The sequence below is a fragment of the Tenrec ecaudatus genome, chromosome 1 (assembly GCF_050624435.1).
Source record: "Tenrec ecaudatus isolate mTenEca1 chromosome 1, mTenEca1.hap1, whole genome shotgun sequence".
NCBI lineage: Eukaryota > Metazoa > Chordata > Mammalia > Afrosoricida > Tenrecidae > Tenrec > Tenrec ecaudatus.
Genome location: NC_134530.1, coordinates 76,051,597 through 76,074,448, shown reverse-complemented (window position 1 = coordinate 76,074,448; position 22,852 = coordinate 76,051,597). Strand labels below are relative to the sequence as shown.

The 22,852-nt window shown below is 38.6% G+C and overlaps 1 protein-coding gene and 1 non-coding gene across 2 annotated transcripts in view; both read left to right on the top strand.

Annotated features, from left to right (window-relative positions):
- FAF1 (Fas associated factor 1) overlaps positions 1 to 22,852 on the top strand; it is a 504,460-nt gene that overhangs the window by 151,450 nt on the left and 330,158 nt on the right. The window lies entirely within an intron of this gene.
- On the top strand, positions 12,043 to 12,206 carry LOC142437689 (U1 spliceosomal RNA). The gene has a single exon (XR_012782222.1). It is a non-coding gene; the product is annotated as a U1 spliceosomal RNA (small nuclear RNA).

Genomic DNA, 22,852 nt, shown 5'->3' with positions numbered 1-22,852 from the left:
GCAGGAATATCATCCTCGGGGCTTGGTTAGTCAGGATCTGTTCCACTCTCTCTCCTTCCCTCTTTGTATTCTCCTGTGTGTTCTGATCAGGCGCACCCCTCTCCCTGAGCTGTAGTTTCACTGCTGTCCTCTGAAGTGCATTGGTGGGGGTGGGCAGGCAGGTGTGTCTGTCCACGTATTTAGGATTGGGGATGCCTCCTCAAAGCTCTTTATTGTTTTACTGCCTCATGCCAGTATGTTGCATGTATGTCTTGGCACACTGGGTTGAAGTCTCTCTCTCCTGTGGAGATATAAGCAATACCCTCCACTTGAATGGGTTAATGCCCTGTTCCCCCCATACCCATGTCTTTTTCTTCTTTTTAAAAATTTTCTCCCTCCTTTTTACTTGACTGCCATATGTATCCCTGGATTGGGTCTCATTGATCTTTAAAGCTCTGGGATTTACATTTAAGCCTTTGATTTATCTTGAGCTCCTTTTTGTACACCTTTGTATACCTTCTTATACTTCAGTTAACTGTTCCAATTTATTTGTTCTGGATTATAGTCATCTCCTCCTTATGAATCACATGCCCATCATAGAATCATGTTATGTGCTTCCAAGAGTCAGTCACTGCAAATGAAAATCTCATGGGTCACAACTTATGAGCTGATTCACCATTGTTCATGAGGATTATGCATGAGGTTTCCATGAGTCATGAGTCAAGTTCTCAGCAGCTAACAACTCTACTTTGCTTAAAGAGATGAATTGTTCCGTACATGATTATTAATGTATATTTTAATGTATCTACTATATGACAAATTTTAAAACACCCCTATTAAATAGTTATTGTATGTAGACCTTGTTGGTATTGCATATAAACACTAAAATGCAAAAAACAAAAAACAACCCCAAGAAAACTCAAACTCACTGCTATCAAGTGGATTCCACTTCCTAGTGACCTAATGGGACAGTCTAACTGCTGTTTAGGATTTCTGTGACTGCTGTATATTATCTTTATAGGAACAAATAACTCCTGTGAAGCAGTATGTGGGTTTGAACTGGTGACCCTGTGGTTAGCCCAATGCTTAACTGAAAGCAACACCAGGGCACCTTTAAAAACTTACGCTGAAAGATGCCAAATAAGATCATGCAGCTTTTCCTGTTATTACCAGGAAGGCACAGCACTGTTTTTTGTTTTTTAAATCTATTAAAGGTAGCCAAGAACTTTATTTATATCAGAGTGACATCTAGTGGTAAAGTTGCATTTTTTCCCCTGAAGTTTCATTTTTTACACAAAAACCTTCTGGAATTTTTAATCATAAGAGAAATTTGAAGAGTTATTTTAAAACTTTGGTTCTTCTACCAAATACTATCTAGTGTAAAGTAGTACAGTCTTCAGGACAAAACTTACTGTGAAATAATATACCTCTAACATCTAGTACAGAATTTAGTGTAGCATAGAGTTTTTTTTCCCCCCAGGTAAAGTTTGATGAACAGTACTTTCAGTGAAACTTGGTTTAGCTGAGTTTCTCCAGCATAGATTTAGTTCCATTTCTGGAACATAGTATAAAAAATAGTTTTTTAAAAAAAATTATTTGATCCATTTTCTGATTTCCTCTTCTATTATTAATCTACTTTCTCTAAACTACTTTTATTATATTGGACATCATTTTAGTTTTAAAGAACAAAGCTGAATAATGGTAAGTTTTAAAACAGTTATCAAATGTAATTTAGGCCTGAAAGTAGTTTAGAATATTTATAAACTGGTTTTGGCTTGAGTTTATAGACTTAGTTTATGGTCTTGACTCTGCTACTTAGATTAACTATGTTGTTTTTGCAAATACTTTATTTAAACCCATTATGCCTTAGCCACTCTTTGTGAGTGGGGAACCTGTGTATTTGCTTTTGTCATTTACAAATGTGAAAAGAAGGAAAGTTGCCACTCTTATTTGTCTTACTTACCAGAATGCTGTCAGCATGAAACGACAAGAGCGCTGGTCATAGCTTGTTATTTTAGAAGAAAAGAAGAGCCAACGCAGTACATTAGTAGCATTGTAGTTTGGTACTTTGGGAAATTAAAGTCTATTGCCTACAATTGTGTGCTCCCAAACAATTTCTATAGTACTTAAAAAATAGAAATAAACAAATGATTATTTTAATGCTTATTATTTATGTGTTAGTCCATTTATGTTGAGTTGATTCTGACTCATAATGAACTCCCCCATAGGATTTCTGAGGCTGTGAATCTTTACAGAAGCAGACTGCCTCATCTGGGGAGCCACTGCTGTGTTTGAACCACCAACCTTGTGTTTAGCAGTCCAGTGGTCAACTATTTAGGCCACTAGGGCTCCATTTATGCCTTAGGAATGATTAGATAATTTAGCTTTACATTTGAAAGCGTGTACCTGTAATTTTTTTTCCAAAATAGAGAATTAAGTATATATAAAAAAGAAACATTTTCCTCTCACTCCTTGCTATTGTTAGCTTGGTATATACTATGAGGTTATTTTATAAAAAGTCTAAATTTTACCTTTCAAAATTTTCTTTCCCCAGCAAATGAAAGGGTATCATTATGCTAAGCAAATTCAGACATTAAAAGGTTACAATCTATATAATTCCATTTTTATGGCATTCTGAAAAAGGTACAGTAGGGTCAAAGAAAGCCGATGTATGGTTGTCAGTAGTTGTGGTTTGAGGAAGGGATTGACCACAACGAGGAGGGTCACAGTGGAATATTTTACAGTCCTTTTCTTTATCGTGGTGGTATTTTTACAGGAGTGTACATTTGTCGGATTTTTTTCATCTAACTGTATCCTTTTAGGATAAGTCAAGTTCACAAGCTTAGCATGTACTAGACTCTGTCCTGCCTGATCATGTCTTCTTTTTTAGCCCCACTTTTTTTCTCTTGACATGCACTCAATTTCACTGTGCGTCAACTGTGTGTTAAGTACTCTTAAAAATCCCTTAAGGACAGGCCTAGCATAAAAATATTAAGTTCGGTAAGCTGCTATAGTGGTTGGCTATAGAGGACTTGTAAATTATAGTCCCTAAAGGAAGAAAAAGCAAGCAATTAGGTAACATGACAGAAAGACTGCTCTGGCAGAAGAGATTTTTTAATTAAACTATACCTATTTCCCACTTATTAACTGTCTTGCTTCCTGACATTTCACATTTGTGACAAAAGTAAAAAACCCACTATTTGACTATTTCGCTCATTAACCTGGGTTTCCTCCCTGCCTTCAGTTCCTCACAGGCAGATGCACTCATAATTGTCAGGCAGCCTGCTCTCTAGAAGACCTCGTTGGCCTTCCCACCATTGGAACCACTGCTTTGCAGCTCTTTCTATAAAAGGGGTGACTGAGGTAGATTTTGAGGGAAACTTCCCAAGAAGGACTCATTAAGTGACTGATTACAGAAAGGTCATTAGAGGTAATGCAGGGTCTGGAGGCTGCAGCAGAAAGGTGCACCTCCTCACCCTCCCACCCTCAGCCTTTGTGACTCGAGCTGTGGCGCTCTTCTTCTGAGCCCCATTTCCAATCTTTCTGAGAACAGCATTGTATCACTTGTTTCTGTGAGGTCCTCCTTGACTGCAAGGTGGCAGCAGAAGCCTGGGATGTCTGTGGGAGGCATAGGCATCAACACCCCACTGACCTTCTTGACTCCTGGCTCTGCTGTTGCTCAAGCTCTAGAGCCTCCAACTGTGCTTCTAGTTCAGGTGCTGGGCCCCAGGTCCACACAAGTGTACCAGTCCCAACATCAGGATCACAGCACAGTGGTGTTAGGGGCACATTATTTTGGAAGACCTAAGCTCTGGGGCCTGGCACTGCCACCTTATAAGGTCGATTTTGTATAATGACATGGTCTTTGATACCTAACCCTTTCCATAAATGAGGAGTAGTTGTAATAGGAAGGATAGAATCTGGGACAACGCCACTGATCATTGAAAAACCACAGCAACATGAACCTAGTGCCTACTTAGTATCTAAATAATTTCTTCTGCTCCTTTACCCCTCTCTCCCTCAAGCTATCAAAACCCATAGAATGTTTCTAATTCTGTGGCCATAATCACTCAGGAGGGAGAAAGTTATTAAATATGTAGTTCCTTGGCTGAATCCCTATAACTTGAGATTCTGTCATGAGAATGGGAGAGGGCCCAGCAATCTGCATTTTTAAAATAAACAGCACAGGTGACTGATGAAATTGATGCAAGAATACACTGCCATCAAGTCTATTCTGGCTCATAGTGACACAATAGGACAGAGTAGAACTTCCCAGGTGGGTTTCCAAGACTGTACCTCTTTACAAGGGTAAAAAGCCTCCTCTTTCTCCCATAGAGCAGCTAGTGGCTTCAAAATACAGACATGGCAATTAGCAACCCAGTATGTAACCCACTATATCACCACGACTCCTCCTGACTCAAGAATTACATCCGGAGTAATACTAGTACAGAATCTTTATAATTTGCCTTCATATAGCATACCCACATCCTACCCCCCCCCCCTTAAAGCACAGACAATTTATGCTTTTATTTATTATTTTTTACCTTGCCATTTTTTAAGTTATGTTAATAGGTCTCACTTTTTCTATTTCTCATTCAACCCCCCCCCCCCCAGCCGGGTATTTTTAAAATCATTTTATTGGGTGCTTATACAACTCTTATCAAAATCCATATATATATCAATTGTATAAAGCACATTTGTGCATTCGTACATTTGCTTTCCACGTAAGCCCCTGACATCAGCTCCGCATTTTCCCCCTACCTCCCTACTCCCTCATGAACCCTTGATAATTTATAAATTATTATTTTGTCATGTCTTACACTGTCCAACTTCTCCCTTCACCCACTTTTCTCTTGTCCTTCCCCCAGGGAGGAGGTTATATGTAGATCCTTTTAATTTGCTCCCCCTCTCTACCCCACCCTCCTGGTATTTCCACTCTCACCTCTGGTTCTGAAGGGGTCATCTGTTCTGGATTCCCTGTGTTTCCAGTTCCTATTTGTATCAGTGTACATTCTCTGGTCTAGCCAGATTTGTAAGGTAGAATTGGGATCATGATAGTGGGTGGGGAGGAAGTATTTAGGAACTAGAGGAGAGTTGTATGTTTCATCGTTGCTACACTGCACCCTGACTGGCTCGTCTCCTCCCTGTGACCCTTCCATAAGGGGATATCCAGTTGCCTACAGATGGGCTTTGGAATTCCACTCTGCACTCCCCCACATTCACAATGATAAGATTTTTTGTTTGATTCCTGATACCTGATCCCTTCAACACCTCGTGGTCAGACAGGCTGGTGTGCTTCTACGTGGGCTTTGTTGATTCTCAGCTAGATGGCCGCTTGTTTACCTTCAAGCCTTTAAGACCCCAGACTCTATATCTTTTGATAGCCGGGCCCCATTAGCTTTCTTCACCACATTTGCTTTTGCATCCGTTTTGTTTTCAGTGATTGTGTTGGGAAGGTGAGCATCATGGGATCCCAGTTTAATGGAACAAAGTATTCTTGCATTGAGGAAGTACTTAAGTGGAGGCCCAATGTCCACCTTCATACTAAACCTATAAATATGTGCACTTAAATCTATTTCCCCATCATCATATATAAATATATTTACATATGTACGTGCCTTTATTTAGACCTCTATAAATGCCCTTTGCCTCCTAGCTCTTTCCTCTATTTCCTTTGACTTTCCTCTTGTCCCACTATCATGCTCAGCCTTCATTTGGGCTACAGTAATTCCTCTCGGTTACATTACTCTTGATCATGAACCTACCAGGCCTCCAACACTGATTTGGATCACTTGTTGTCCCCTTGTCCCTGGGTTTGTTAACAGCACTTCTTCCTCCCACTCTCTCCCCCCTGCCCCCCGCCCCAAACTGTCAGTCTTGTTGTTCTCTCCTCCAGATTGTTCATCCAGCCTATTTTATTTAGACAGACCTGTGGAGATAATAACATGCACAGAAATAAGAGAGAGTAAAACCAAGCAACAAAAGAAAACAAAACAACAACCAAAAGCCAATGACAAAACAAAACATACAAACAGAAAAAGAAATGCTTGTAGTTAGCTCGACTGTTTGTTGGCCTTTAGGAGTGTTTTCCGGTAGAGTCTGATGGGGTGCCAAAACCTGGCCTCAAAGTCTATTTTTGGTATTCCCTGGGAACTTGGTTGCTCTGTTCCCCTTGCTGTTCTTTTGCACACCCTTCGTGTTTTGCCTTGGTGTGGTGGGATCAGATCAGGCAGAAATCATTCAATTTTTTACTGCTAGATTATTATCATTTGTTTTTAGAAACCTGTTGTAATGAGTTCCTTATTGCCAATCAACATGCATGATGAAAATCTAACCCTTAGAAGGAAACCTCTTGGTAAATATACCTTGCTTTGCTCACTGTTCTCTGAGGCCTGGGACAGAAATTTCTTTTATGTCTTCAAAATTACTTTATCCCCTAACCCAGTCCTTTCCCAAGTATTCATTCTAGACAATTTATTATGTGTACCAAAATATTTTTAAAAGTAAAAATTCCAAGCATTTTTACTTAAAATTTTGTTGCATTTATTTTTAAGTGTACACTATGTAAATATATATTTCACAAAATTAAGATTAAATTATTTTAATCTGATTTTTCACATGTAATATTTATTATGATAATTAGCCCACATTTTAAACTATGCATCCAGCACACAGTTTTGAAAGCCTGTGCCATGAGTTATTGAACAAATATCCTGTGGTTGGTTATTATGAGTTCACCTCAGCTTTGAATAATAATAATAACAATAATAACAATAATAATAATAATAATAATAATGAACCCTTTCGAACCTCAGTGATTATTTTCCTAAATACAGATGCTAGCTATGTAATTGTGAGCCAAAGTGCATGTATATTTCCAAGATTTTATGTATATTCTGTGAAATTATTATTCAGGGAAGTTTTCATACGGTCATCAATCATACAGGAATTTATACCCTTGTCAACAATTTTTGACATTAAAATAACAGAACATTGCCAGGTGGGAAGTAAATGCTTTAATTAACAACTCCTTTTCTACAAATGTGATAGGTAACTTTTGTGTTAACTTGGCTGGGTCAGGATTCTCTGTGTTTTGGCTTAGTGAGTCCCCCCATGACTTAACATGATGTAATCAACTCCTTGATGGGGTCTACTGTGAGCAGCCAAGCCACTGTGGGAGGATTGGGGTGGAGTACAGCCCTTTACTCAGCTCACAACCTGGATGACGTTTCCTCAGGGCTGTGGTCTATTTACTTTATAAATATACTCTGGAGCGCTTATTTGCTTCTTGCTCGTTTAGGTATCTCTGACAACCTCCAGTTCTTTTAACTTGAGCCAACAGCCCACCATATTGCCTGCTGACCCTGGGAGCCATCTGACCTATCTGATCTACAGACCGTAGATGCATTACACTCTCCAGCCACTAACCTTACCTGCTAACCTTGGATTAATTTGCTTCGGAATCCCTCAACCTGTGGGCTTCCTGCTTTTTCTTCCTGCTTCTTGATTGGTCAACTTCTGCAACTCATGAATAAGGAGATGCCCCAAAGTACAGCTGTGAGCCATTTTCTTGAGATGAATTTATAAATATATCACTTACTCACTCTCAAGTTAATTCTAACTTATAACAACCATATGGGGCAGCAGAACTTTCCTGTGGGGTTCTGAGATTGTTGACTCTTTATAGGAGGAAAAAGCTGTGTCTTGCTCTTGCAGAGGAATTGCTGGTTTCAGACTGTTGACTTTGAGGATGGTAGCTTAACCCTGTGCTACTGGAGTGCTTCGACACATGAACATACACATACGCGTACTTGGTCTTAATGGTGGAGCAGCTTAGGCAAATGGAAAAAATAAACTCAAAGGAATGAACAGAAAATTTCAAAGAGTATCTTGAGAAGACAAAATAAAATAATATAAAGAAATGTGCAGTGACCTAGAGTTAGACCCCTTCCCCAAATAAGAACCTGGTCAGTGTATCTCTCACTGAAAGAAATAAAGGAAAAACTGAAGCATTGTGTTGCAATCTTCAAAGATGCTATGAGCAAAATATTGAATGCCCCAGGAAGCAGCAAAAGATGGAGGAAAACATACACAGAGTCACTGTACAAAAAATAGTCAATAGTGATTCATTTTAAATGGTGGTGTATAATCAATAACCAGTGGTACTGAAGGAAGAAAGTTCAAACTGTACTGAAAGCATTAGCCAAAAAACAAGGTTCCAGGAGTTGATGAAACAGGAATTAAAATGTTTCAACAAGCTTATGAAATACTGGGAACATTCACTGGTCTATGCCAGGAGATTTCGAAGATTGCTACCTGGCCAACTAACTAGAAGAGCTCTGTATTTATACCCATTCCAAAGAAATGTGACCCAACAGAATACTCAGATTACAGAACAATATCATTGATAAGACATGCAAGAAAAATTTTGCTGAAGATCAGCTCATTACAGTTGTAGCAGTACATTCAGAGGCAACTGTCAGAGGTTTAGACTGGATTTTGGCTTAAAGCAGGGAATAGGAGGAAGATGTTTTACCTGTACTTTATTGACTATGTAAAAGCATTGGATTGTGTCTGTCATAACACATTGGCTAGTGTTGAGAAGAATGAGAATTCTAGAACACTTCATTGTGCTCATGAGGAACCTGTGCATAGATCAAGAGGCAGTTGTGCAAACCGAACAAGGGAATACTGCATGCTTTATAATCAGGAAATTTGTGCATCAGTGTATGTCTTCTCACAATATTTATTCAAACTGTATGCTGAGAAAATAATCAGAGAATCTAGATTGTGTATGAAGAAGAATGTGGCATAAGGATTGGAGGAGGAAGGCTTAGGCCTGTGAGAAGCAGATGACACTACCTTGTGTGCTGAAAGTGGGGAAGACTTGAAGCACTTGCTTATGACAATAAGCGATTAAGCTTTCAGTATGAATTATAAATAATATAAAGAAAACAAAATTCTTAACAACTGGACCAATGGGTAACATCAAGATAAATGGAAAGACACACACACACACACACACACACACACACACACACACATATATCCATACTTTTTGGTTAAGTGCCATCAAGTTGGTTCTGACTCTAGTGACTCCGTGCATAGCCTGGTCCTGCATACCCCTCAATTATTCTTATGTTTGAGCTCATTCCTGCAGCCACTGTGTCCGTCCGTCTTGTCTAGGCCTCCCTCTTTTTTGCTTCCCCAGAGCAACTCAACCGTCACAAATATTCATATTTCCTAAGGTTATTAATTTTTTGTGTGCAAGTTGATTTCTCTTGTGATTTTTAAATTGTTTGCGTTCAGTAATAATTTTATGAACAAAAATTGAATGATTCAAGAAGCATCAAAAAAGATGACAAAAGGTCACTGTACAAAAAATAACTGGTTTGTATACATTCTTTTCAAGAGGTAGCATATGATGAGAATCAACAGTACAATATCAAGAAGTCCAAGCTGTACTGAACCCATTAGCCCAAACAAGGCACCAGAAATTGGTAGAATTTGAAATAATTGAAATAATTTTAAAAAGCAGACGAACCACTGAAAGTCACTCATCTATGTCAAGAAATTTGGTAGACAGCTACCTGGCAAACAGATGAGAGCAATATTTTTACCCATTCCAAAGAAAGGTGACCCAGCCGAATGTGGAAATTATTGAACAATATCATACATACTGCATGGAGGTAAAGTTTTGCCCAAGATAATTTTTTTTAAGTTAAAGCTGTACATTGACAGGGAGCTCTCAGAAAGGTAAGCCAGATTCAGAAGAAGACTTGCATAGCAGGAGAAATGGCTATCAATGCTGACATTAGATGGATTTTGGTTGAAAGCAGAAAATACCAGGAAGATGTTAACCTGTGTTTTATTGATTATGCAAATATACAAAGGTATTTGACTCTGTGGGTTAGCCTGAAAAGCTATGGTTAGCCTTGAGAAGAATTCCAGAAGACTTCATTGGGCTCATGTGGACTTAGTATATAGACGAACATGCAGTCCTTTGAAGAGAACATGGAGAGAAGCTGGAATATATAAAGAAGAATGCAGTATCATATTGGAGGAAGACTTCTTAACAATAGTTGATGTGCAGATACCTTGCTGAAATTGTGGAGGACTTGAAGCAGTTGCTGATTGAAATAAAAGATTGCAATCTTTGGTTTAGATTACAACTCACTCTAAAGAAAACGAAAATCCTCACAACTGGACAAGTTGGTAACATCACGTTAAATGGAGAAATGATGGACATTACCATGGATTTACTTTTGCGTGGATCCTTAATCAATACTCATAGAAACAACAGTCAAGAAATAGCGGCGAAGAAATAAAAGGATGTATTGGATTGTGCAAATCTTCTGCATAAGACCGCTTTAGAGTGTTTAACAGCAAGGATGTCTCTTTGACCCTGCATCCTAAACTCTGATATTGTCAACTTCCTGTATGCACTTAAAAGTAGACATTAAATAAGGAAGACCAAGGAAGAATTTGAACTCTAGTGCTGGTGGAAAATATTAAAAATACCATGAATTACCAGAAGAACCAACAAGTATTGGAATAAATGTAGCCAGAATGTTCTATAGGATTGGGTACTTTATCATCAGAGCAGTCCCTGGAAAAGGACGTCATGCTTGGTAAAGTAGAAGAGGAAGACCCTCCATGAAATGGATGGACACAGTGGCTATAACAATGGGGTCACAGGTAATTGTTAGGATGGTGGAGGACCAAGCAGTGTTGTCATCTTCTTCCTCTTCCATCTGTGCCATTATTAGTTGGAAGTGACTTGACAGCACCCCAAAACAATAACCATTCCTAGTGGGAATGCAAAGTGGTACAGTACAGCCACTGTGGAAAAGAGTAGCTATTTTTCAAAGGGGTAAATATAGAACTATGAAGAAAACAAAACCACCCCCCTAGCCATGAAGTCAATTCTGACTGAGCAACTCTCTATAGGGCTTCTGAGAAGGTAAATCTTTATAGGAACATAGAGACTAATCTTTCTCTTATAGAGCAGCTGGGGTTGAGCAGCTTCATCCTGAGACTGAATTATCACCCAAACTCACCACTATTGAGTCAATTCCAACTTCTAGTGACCCTGCATAGGATTTCTGAGGATTTGTAAACGATTACAGGAGCAAACTGCTCCTGTGGAGCAGCAGCTTGTGTATTTTTATAACCACTCTTGCAGTTAATGATCCAGTGCTTGCTTTAACAGTGCTCTGCAGTTCCTCTCCTAAATATATACCCGAGAGACATGGAACATGGTGTACAATTTACATATGTTCGCCAATATTTATTGCAGCACAGCTCACAATAGCCAAAAAGGGGAACAGCCTATATGCATCTCAACAGATGAATGAATAATCAAATGTGGTATGTAACATTCAGTGGAGTATTACGCAGTTAAGAAGAACAACAGTTCTGATACATGCCACTCACTACATGGATAAAAACTGAAAACATTATACCAAGCATTTGAAGTTACAAAAGGACAGATAGTGTATGATCTGACTTATGTGAGATAGCAGTAGTAGGAAAAGAGGCCATTGATTAGTGGTGACCAGGGGTGGGAAGGAGAACAGGAGAATCATGAATTAGGAAGCAGTGAGTTACTATTTGTCATCATGGGAAATTTGACAGTGATTATTGGTGATGTTTGGAGCAGAGTGGATGTAATCAATATGGAATAGTGCATATGAAGAACACTGAATTGGCAAGTGCACATAAATGATTTTGTAAGAGGAAAAGGTCACTCCTCTAGTAACTATCTTTAGATTCCTTCCAATGCTAAGGGATCATTATTATTTTCAAGGAAAAACATTTTTCCTTTAATCACCTAGACACGTGCATCAACCTTCTACAGACTGTTGATAGGGATTAGTAAAAGAAAGTTTGTGTGCGTTGTTGGGTATAAATTAAATTCAGTTGCACTCAATGACACACTGTAAAATAATCTTGTGTAGAATGAATAGAAATCCTGGAATTCTTTATTTTTTTAGAGCTTAACCCTCCCCTCCCCAACAAAACAAAAACAAAGAAAAATTTGTTTCTTAAAAATTCACAGTTATACTTACCTGGCAGGGGAGATACCATGATCACGAAGGTGGTTTTCCCAGGGCGAGGCTTGTCCATTGCACTCCAGATGTGCTGACCCCTGCGATTTCCCCAAATGTGGGAAACTCGACTGCATAATTTGTGGTAGTGGGGGACTGCGTTCGCGCTCTCCCCTGAAAAAAAAAAAGAAAAAAAATTCACAGTTATGATCCTGTTGAGAATTATTAGGTGTTTTGTCAATGATCGTTTGAAATATAAATTGATATGTATCTGTAAACTCAAAACGATATACAGAGAAAACCAGTGGATTAATATTCAGGAACAGTGTTCTTTTTGTTATTAAACTAATTCTTGTCCTTGGTAAATCATATCCAAGTGGGTTTTTCCCCCTTATTTTTTATACAGTTTCATTACTACTTCATCCACTTATCATATGGTTCAGTGGTTTAGTCATATCAAATGAGTTGTGCCAAAATTGCCACAATCTATTTTCAAACATTTTCTTCCTTCTACTCCTAGTTATTCGTGTATTTTTTCAATTGTGGTGAAAATATACACAACACAACAGTCTCCCATTTAACAAATTTTACATGTATAATTCAGTGCCATTGGTTATACTTTTCGTGTTGTGTAACCAATATTGATATCCCTCTCCAAGTTGTTCACCACTATGAAATAAACTCTATGTCTCCCTTAAGCAAAACGAGTGATTTTTAATGTCTTCTTGGTTGGGCCCTTTCCAACACTAAAATTCCAAATTGCTCCTTTTCATGTAGAATCTTAACCTATTTACCTCAGAATAACAACTTTCATTGCTTAAAAATGAAATATTTGTAGGAACGGGTAACTTAAAATTTTGAAAATAAGAACAATAAAATATTTTTTATATCACAAAGAATGTTATTGGACAGAGGCTAGAAGTCCAGTTTTGAGAAGTGTGCTCACGGAAAATCAGATGAGATATTGTACATTTTGTTTATTCTTTATAATAGGCTTGATTTCTTTATTGTTTCTGCATTTTGAGATGGAGAGCTCATGTTTTTCAGAGGCAAGTTTGGCTTTTTGGCGCCATCTTGTGTTAACATTTAAAAATAGGAACAGGCATTTTTAATGGGAATTATTTTCTTAGCTTAAGAGAAAAATATTAGTATGGAATATTAGCCTTAGAAAGGGATCTTAATTTGGGTCATTAATACTTATTGTATATACTTGTGAATAAGCTGAGATTCTCAGCACATTTTTATGCAGGTTTTTATGGTAAAATTAGGTGCCTCTGCTGATATTTGGATCAGCTTATACTTCAGTATATACGGTACTTTGTGCTAGAATTTAAATGATGATTTTTATTCATGCAACAGTTCTCTTGGAATATATTAGTACAGCCCCCAAATCAAAATTTTCACTACACGTCTCTCTGTGGAAGGAAATAATTGCAATCTATTAATACTATAAATTTCAATCATAAGCCCTTCCAAATGACTTTGAAAATAGTAGTAAACTCTAGACAATGTTGTTTAATATTGTTGTCTGAAGAAAACTAAAACCAACTATTCAAAATCTATTTTCAGTTGATTGGAGTTTTATCAGACTTAGCAGAATGACCTTGTGCCAATTCTTTCCAAAATTCATCAAGAGTATTTGCTGACTAATGTTTACAGTAGGCTTTTTTTCTTTTTAAAACTTTATTTAAAACTAAAATATGGAAAGTTTTAAAGGTCATAATTACTCAAAACAGCAGAGTACATCCAGATTAATCTAGAAAATTGTTAGGTGAAATGGTTCATGTTAATATACAACCCTGTGAGTGGAAAACACTTTAATTTTTAGTGTAAAGGTAGACATTTTCTCATTAAACAGAGTTAATGTGTCTCATTGATGGGGAATAAGTTTTTTATGAGCCATATCGTTCACTGGCTAATTTTTCTGAGACGATTTTATCTGAGAAAACATTGTACCTTTGTATGAATTATATAAGTTATAGTAACTACCACATCTGCCCTTGAAGGAATAAATGGCATGGTATTTCCTTTCCTTCTGTAAGCACATAGAAAATGGGAAAAATATATGAAAGAACTATTTCTAGATACTTCCAGGTAGTGAAGACTTCAGAGAGAGGGACAGAAAAGTCCTGCTGTTGCCCTTGATATTTGCTACGAAGAAATGTTGGGACTGCAGTACAGGAAAAAGGAACTCAAGCAGATCCCAACAATCTTTCCGAGATGTAGAAAAGACCTCAGAGTGCGGTGAGACTGAGATGACTGGAGTGTAGAGGGCAGAGTCCTAGACAAAAGAGAGTTACAGGGGAAAAAGCACACGGAATCCAGGTCTTCTCAAATAGTTTTCTAAGTAATATTTTGTACATGTAGAGTAAGAAGAAGAATTTCTTGAATCTCATAGGCAGGGCTAAGAGACGATTGAATTTTCTTCAGCTAGAGGGAAAAACTTTGTTAAAATTTGAGACAATTAGTAGAGAAATCTTAAGGTAGTATTCCCCACATTTTTTATTAACATGAAAAACAAATCAATAATTTATTATATGGTACATAAGCTTTCAAAATAATTATATGCAACATTTATTTTAAATGAAATTTTTATTTAAAATATGGCATTGTTTTACATTTTTGCACTCTTCAAGATCTAGCTATATATGACAGTTAAATTCTTGTATTTGGTCTCCAGTCTATTTAGTATATTAATTCTATTCAAGTATGTAAAATACTTGATGAAAATATAGCATCAAACAGATAAGCAATTGGAAAAAGGAAGGATATTTTAAAAACTGTAGATAACTATAAATGCTATTATTTGATAACTACCTTAAAAGTTGAGAAAGATCATGTCTGAAGATTATTTGTATAATATAATATTTGTATTCTGTATTAGAAATCCATCGCAATATCTTACTATTTGAATGTAAGTTTTTCTTTTACTAGAAATTAATTACTTGGAATATACAGTCGTGTGTGCATTGATTACCAGCATGCTGAGCGAGATTCGCCTTTGTGTTCTATCCCCAGTCCACATCATTAACAACTTGTCTGTAACAACAATGTCCCTCTTGCATTTTTATTAGCCTTCTAGCTTTCATTGGAACACGTTTTTTAATAGCTTGCAGAATGTTTTCTTTGATTTTGAGGATCGTCATGGTTGTCAAGTACTGTGTGTCTGAATTGTGAGGAGGAGGAAGAAGAGGAGGGAAGAGTCACTAATTTTTCACCTTCCTGTTGTTTAGTAACCCTTTATTCACTTTCAAATAGAGACTGCTCCTGTAGTGTGGTATTGCTATCACTAATACTGGCTTTGCTGTATTTGGGAGCCCTGATGCACTTCATGGTAATATTTTTGTAAGAAAAAAACCAAAATTAAGTACTACAGCACTCAAGATACACATGATACACAAGCTTGGATGTTTGTGCCTGTGAGTTGAGGCATATGTTATAATATGAAACTCTTTTTTAAATATAGAAAATACAATATAGTTAATACATAAGCCAGCAATATCTGTCTTTATTATTACCAAGACATATATGCTCTGCTATTATCCTCTTGTGATGTGCTCTGATTTGGGGGCTGTCAGGCTGACCCCCAGAGGGGGAGATCCAGATTACTAGGGGGGGTTGTTCCCTTTTCGGCCAATTGGGATTAAATTTGCTCCCTGCACTCCTGACTTTCTGCGTATTTTCTCCCACACTGTGATCTTCCTAAGGTAATAATTTATTTTTCCTTCTACTCTAAATTATGGCTACTCGCCACCACACCCCTGGCCTTGAGCTCAAGGCAGCCAACCACGCGGAGCACTCAGGAGTGGGGTTCCCCTTGTATCTGGGATTCTGTCCTCTCTCGGGCGTCTGCCTGCAGAATTCGCTTCTCCCCGCAAGGGCACGGCCGACGCCTGCAGGCTTGCCAAAGCTAGAGCGCTTTAAAGCGTTCTTGGTTTGCTTTGTGACTGGAAATCCCACACAAAAAGGGGTTCAGGAGAAACCCTGGTACCCTAGTTCTAATTTCGGGACTCCACCTCCCCATTTCCTTTGCCTTACCTCCCAATTTTCTGGTCCGGCAGCAGGAGCTCTGGACAGATGAGTCCTATCTGGTCGCCATTCTCTCCCCTTTGCTATTATACTTTTGACAGCATAATTGTTTTGTATATCAGACAGGAAATAACTTAACATTGCTTGCAGGAAGTTGTTGAATTCACTATGTCCTGTTCTCCAATTAGGATTTCTGAACGGTATTCTAATCTTAGGGGATCACAGACATATATGTGGTCAGATGTTGCCTGAATGACTATTATTTGGCTCATGACTATAGTTATGTATTTAAATCAAATGCTGCACAATATAATATTAATAAATCAAGCTTGTTAATATTACCACTGGTCACGATCAATGAAGATAAACATGTGCATAAGCAAACGTGGTGAAGACAGCTAATGGTTCCCGGCTGTCAAAAGATATAGCATCTGGGGTCTTGGAGGCTCGAAGATAAACAAGTGACCATCTGGTTCAGAAGCAACAAAGCCCACATGGAAGAAACACACCACCAGCCTGTGTGACCGAGCTGTCAAAGGGACCAGGTATCAAGGAACAAAAAATCATATCATTGTAAATGTGTGAGTGCAGAGTGGAGACTCAAAGCCCATCGGCAGCCAATCGAACACCCCCTTACTGAAGGGTTGTGGGGAGGAGATCAGCCAGTCAGGGTGCAGGTTAGCAACGAAGAAACATATAACTTTCCTCTAGTTGTTAAATACTTCCTCCCCCCCACTATCATGATCCCAATTCTACCTTGAAAATCTGGCTAGACCAGAGGATGTCCATTGGTCCAACTGGAAACACGGGGAATCCAGGACAGATGACTCCTTCAGGACCAGTGGTGAGAGTGGCGATGCCTGGAGGGTGGAGGGAATGTGGGATAGAAAGGGGAAACTGATTACAAGAATCTACTTATAGCCTCCTTCCTGCGGGATGGACAACAGAGAAGAGGGCACAGGGCAGAGGGAGACGTTGGACAGTGTAGCATATGACAAAATAACAATTTATGAATTGTGCAGGATTCATGGGGGGGGGGAGAATGAGGAGCTGATATGAAGGGCTCAAGTGGAAGGCAAATGTTTTGGGAATGATGATGGCAATAAATGTACATATGTGCTTGACACAATGGATGTATGTATGCATAGTGATAAGATTTGTATGAGCCCCCAATAAAATTATTTTAAAAATATATTACCACTGGTCTCATGGGAAAAATTTTTTAATCATTTTATTTGGGGACTCATGTAGCTCTTTTCACAATGCATATATGCCTCCATTGTATCAAGCACATTTGGTTTTTTTGTGTGTGTTTGTTTTTTTGAGGGAACAGTATTACAGTTTAATTCTGAGTGCCCAGATTGTATAAGGCTTGGATAACAATCAAAACCCCAAATCCATTTGCAAGGCCTCCTCTGGCCAATGATTAGAGATGTGACTAGGCTTGCTATCAAACAGTGCACTGGAAAGTGGATTGATACAGATATAGTTAGGTTAAAGTTTAGCCCGTTTTAATTTACGCATTTGCCCCATTTAATATTTGTCCTAGTTTTGTTATTTTCTGCTATCTTTTTTAAAAAACATTTTATTAGGGGCTCATACAACTCTTATCACAATCCATACATATACATACATCAATTGTATAAAGCACATCTGTACATTCTTTGCCCTAATCATTTTCAAAGCATTTGCTCTCCACTTAAGCCCTATGCATCAGGTCCTCTTTTTCCCCCCTCCCTCCCCGCTCCCCCCTCCCTCATGAGCCCTTTATAATTTATAGATTATTATTTTGTCATATCTTTCCCTATCCGGCATCTCCCTTCACCCCCTTCTCTGTTGTCTGTCCCCCAGGGAGGGGGTCACATGTAGATCTTTGTAATCAGTTCCTCTTTTCAAACCACTCACCCTCTACTCATTTGTACATTTGTTGTCATCATCATTCTCAAAACATTTTCTTTCTGCTTGAGCCCTTGGTATCAACTCCTCATTTTTTTCTCCTCCCTCCCCCTCTCCCTCTCCCTCCCCCTCCCTTTCATGAACCCTTGATAATTAATAAATTATTATTTTCCATGTCTCACACTGACCAATGTCTCCCGTCACCCACATTTCTGTTGTCCGTACCCCTGCAATCATGACTCCAATTCTACCTTACAAATTAGGCTCGACCAGAGGATGTACACTGGTACAGATAAGAGCTGGAAACACAGGGAATCAAGGACAGATAAACCCCTCAGGACCAATAATGAGAGTATCAATACCAGGAGGGTAAGGGGACGGTGGGGGTAGAAAGGGAGAACCGATCATAATGATGAGGTAGTTAGTTTACTCTGTCAGCCTGGCCGATAAATACATGTGCGGTTGAAGGGGGGAGGAATAAATGACTTGGTGAGCCTCGCCTTTCTAGTTCTCAGATCTCTTGCTTTGTGATGGTCGGACTAGGATGCAGCTTCCTTAGCCAGTTCCCTGCTTTAGCTGGCAAGGCTCACTTCCTGCAAGACATGCCTGAGGAGAAGTCTCATGGACCTAACCCGATGCAGCCCCGGGCGCTGGAGCAGCTGTGTGGAGACCCCTGCCAGCGCTGAGATGTTTACACATTCACTGAGTCACCTTTCCTCCTGTAGTCGGCATCATCTTGTCTGTTTTGTGAGATGGAGGAGGACTTTGTGGATTGGTGTTGGACAAATGGATTAATGGGTTAATATTGGACTTGAGGACTTGGTCAGCACTGGGTTGGGATGTTTTCTTGATGTGCACTTAACCTTTATATAAAACTCTTACACACAAGTTTCTGTGGATTTGTTTCTCTAAAGTACCCATACTAATACAATGATCTACATATAACCTCCTCTCATTAGGACGCCAACAAAAAAGTGGGGGTGAAGGCAGACATCGGTCAGTCTAAGACATGAAAAAATTATAGAGGGTTCATGAGGGAAGAAGGGTGGGAGAGGGAAAGAAAATATGAGGAGCTAATACCTAGGGCGCAAGCAGAAAGAAAATGTTTTGAACATGATGATGGCAACAAATGTACAAATGTGTTGGAAACATTAGATGTATGTATGGATTGTGTTAAGAACTGTATGATCCCCCAATAAAAATTTTTTAAGTGACATTTTTGGTTTTTTATGTGAATATGTGCTGGTGAAGGAAACAATGCAGTGGGTGCTAGTTTAGTTTAGTACCGCAACTTTCATTTGTGCTAAGGTGCAAGCAGTTTGCCTCTCATTGCTTGGGTGCAACCTCAGACTTAAGGAACTCCAGGAATCTGTGAATTATGCTTTTGAGAATCACTGCTCTAGATCCACTCTAAGTGAGCTTGAAAAGAAATCTCAAAAGGATCAAACCTGGTATACGCGAATTGTAAATGCCTGCCAAAATGAACTTTAACATACTTTGAAGGAAAGCAACGTATTTCATACACTCATTAATATAATTTTCTTTTGTTGTTGTTGTAATTTTCATAATATCTGGCTTTCGTTCAAAAAGTAGTCGACACAAGAAACAGTAAAACGTGACTTATAACTTACAGGAAAATTAGGAAATAAAAACATCCATAGATTGCAGAGGTGATGGAGTTAGTAGATGAGGATTTTGAAACAGCTATTATAAATATGTTCAAGGATTTAAAGGAAACAAAGAACTTAATGAGGACGGGGACGAGGGGCGACTTGAAAAGGAACCAAATACTTCAAGCTAGGAAAAAATATCTACATTTAAAATTTTACTAGATGGCCATAGAAGATTAGTTGCTGCTAAAGAAAAGATGAATGGATTTGAAGATATTCCAGTAAAAACAACAAATTGAGGCATACAGAGTGAATCCTGGGGTGAGGAGGGAGAACAGAGCCTGAAATCTGAGGAAATAGTGAGAAAGGAAGACTTATTGCTAAATTTTGCATATCCAATTGTACATATGGGTTAAAAATATTAAACTCACATTTTTAAAGAAACGTATCAAAAGATATAGCTTCTGGGTTCTTAAAGGCTTGAAGATAAACAAGCGACCATCTAGCTCAGAAGCAACAAAGCCCACATGGAAGAAACACACCAACCTGTGTGACCACGAGCTGTCGAAGGGAGCAGGTATCAAGCATCAAGGAACAAAAAATCATATCATTGAAAATGTGGGTGAGTGCAGAGTGGAGACTCAAAGCCCAATGGTAGCCAACCAGACACCCCCTTACTGAATGGTTGTGGGGAGGAGATGAACCAGGCAGGGTGTGGGGCAGCAACGATGAAACATAATAACTTTTCCTCTAGTTCTTAAATACTTCCCCCAACGATCATGATCTCAGTTCTACCTTACAAATCTGACTAGACCAGAGGATGTACATAGGCACAGGTAGGAACTGGAAACATGGAATCCAAGGACAGATGACTCCTTCAGGACCAGTGTTGAGAGTGGAGATGCCTGGAGGGTGGAGAGAATGTGGGATAGAAAGGGGGAACTGAGTACAAGAATCTACGTATAGCCTCCTCCCTGGGGGAGGAACAGCAGAGAATACGGTGGGGGGAGACGTCAGACAGTGTAATATATGACAAAATAATAATGTATGAGTGATGAAGGGTTCATGAGGTAGGCCCCCAATAAAATGATTAAAAAAACAAACAAAAAAGAAAGCATTCCAACCCAGTCCAGTTCAAGCGCCCCGCCCCCCAAATAAAAAAGAAACGTAGTGACCCCTAATGTGAATAACTCTAAGGAAAGCACAACACGGTAAAAAATAATGTAACTGCTAAAAGTAGAGAAATTTACAGTCAACCCAAGAGGATTAGGGAGAGAGGTTCTAATATTTGGGGGGAAAGATTTTGAAAAAAAAATGACTCCAGATTTTTTATCAGAAGTACTGTAAACCAGTAAACAATGCCATATGTATTTTTAAAGCTCTGAAAGATTAAGGTATCAACCGAGAATGCAGTTTCCAACCAAAGTTACCTTTTCAAAAAGAAGACTCAATATAGTTTTCAAACAGAGACTACAAGAAATGTTAAAAGAATATCCTGACTTCCTTTCCCTCTCAAAAAAATGCCAGATAGATATAGATTAGCACAATCAAACAAACAAGGTTATAAATGCTTAACTCTTTAGATAGATATAAAGTACTTTGATTAAATTAATAGATAAATGACACTTTGTAGCTTAAGCAATGACCATGTGTTTGATTTTTAAAGTATATAGCAGTAAAGGTATGACAATACCACAAAGAACAGCAGGGGGAATGGAAACATACTGGTTTAAGGGTGTTATGAACGGTTCTCTAGAGGAGCAAAACTCGTGACGCTTGTACGTGTATGTCTATTGAAAGATGTGAATCAAGACATGGCTCATAGTTGTGTCTCACTACTACATAGTTATAGAAGTGGTAAGTCCATTCTGGTTTAAGTCCGTGGGTCAGATTTGAATGGAAAGCATCTCTCGACTCCTGTAGCTGCAGGAGCTGATGAACAAGAGGCAGGAAGATGAAACAGGCTGGTGAATACAGAGCTGAATGAATCTGAAGTTGGCCAATTGAATCCAAGGTTGACTATCTGTTGATGGCTCATGGGATTGGCAGGTGATACAGTCTGAGGTCAATGAACCAGAGGTAGGATTAAGGTCCATTGGTAGAAATGAGCTGGCTTCTGCACACTGTCAGTTTATACTAAGAATAGGTTACAACACAAAGGAAACCTCTCTCAATTGTATCAAGACTGTTAATGGAAAATCCCATCACTGGAGTTGACTACACTATGCTGGATCATATTATGAGAGAATGCTGGCCCATCCAAGCTATCACAAAAGAGAAGTGTTATAATACTGGAAGGTAGACAGAATTAACAAAAAAGTACATATTAAATTAATTATAGTGAAATTTATGAAAGCTGGAACTTGATTAAGTCTCAGAAGTTTTCTGCCTTTGACATGGTACAGTCACCACTTTTTAATTGTTCTCTAGTGAAAAAGATGTGTTTTCTCTCTCATACATTCTCATCTTATACTAAACAAACAAGACACATGATAGCTATTATAGCAAGAGTTGAGAGCAAATGGAATACTAAAAAGTATTCAATAGTAAATGTCACCCTTTCGATCTCAAGTGGTTAGTGTTTTAAGGGTGTGTAGTGTCATTGTCTTTAGATTTCTCTGACTGAAAATTGAGCCATTTCCAAATTGGAAGGATGACTAAGGGCATAGTCTTGAGGGTTTCTTTAGTGTGTATTTGGTCACCAAGGCTAATCTTTTTCTGGTTTTGAGTTTGGAGCCACGTTTTCTTCTCACTCTTTCAAGACCTTATAATGTGATTCTCTTTAGAGCAGTTTAGAGCCAAGCACCATCTACTTACTACTGCTAGATTCAGCGTTGCAGAGACTGATGTTTCTGTAGTCCATTAGCCGCTTGGACTACTATATATACTCAAGTATAAGCGAACTTGAATATCAGCTGAGGTGCCTAATTGTACCACAAAAACTGCATAAAAATGTGTTGAAAACTCAGCTTATATACAAGTATGTACAGTAATTGCTTTCATGTGTCTTTGATTTTCATCACTCCTTTCCTTGAAGTGGGGAAACAATAGTAGTTTTACCTTAGTTGCGCGCTCGTGAGCTTTTAACACCTCACTCCCTACTTACCAAAGCAGGATGGATGTAGAACATTGTTTCCGTGGACTATACTACGCCAATTGACATTGGAGTCTCCTGAGACTGTGCTTCTAAGTCTCTGTGTCCAATTTTTCTCTCAAGGTGTTTGGCTGGGCCTCAGAAGTTTGGTGTTATAGTGGGTAATGTGTTGGGTTGCTAACTGCAAAGTCAGC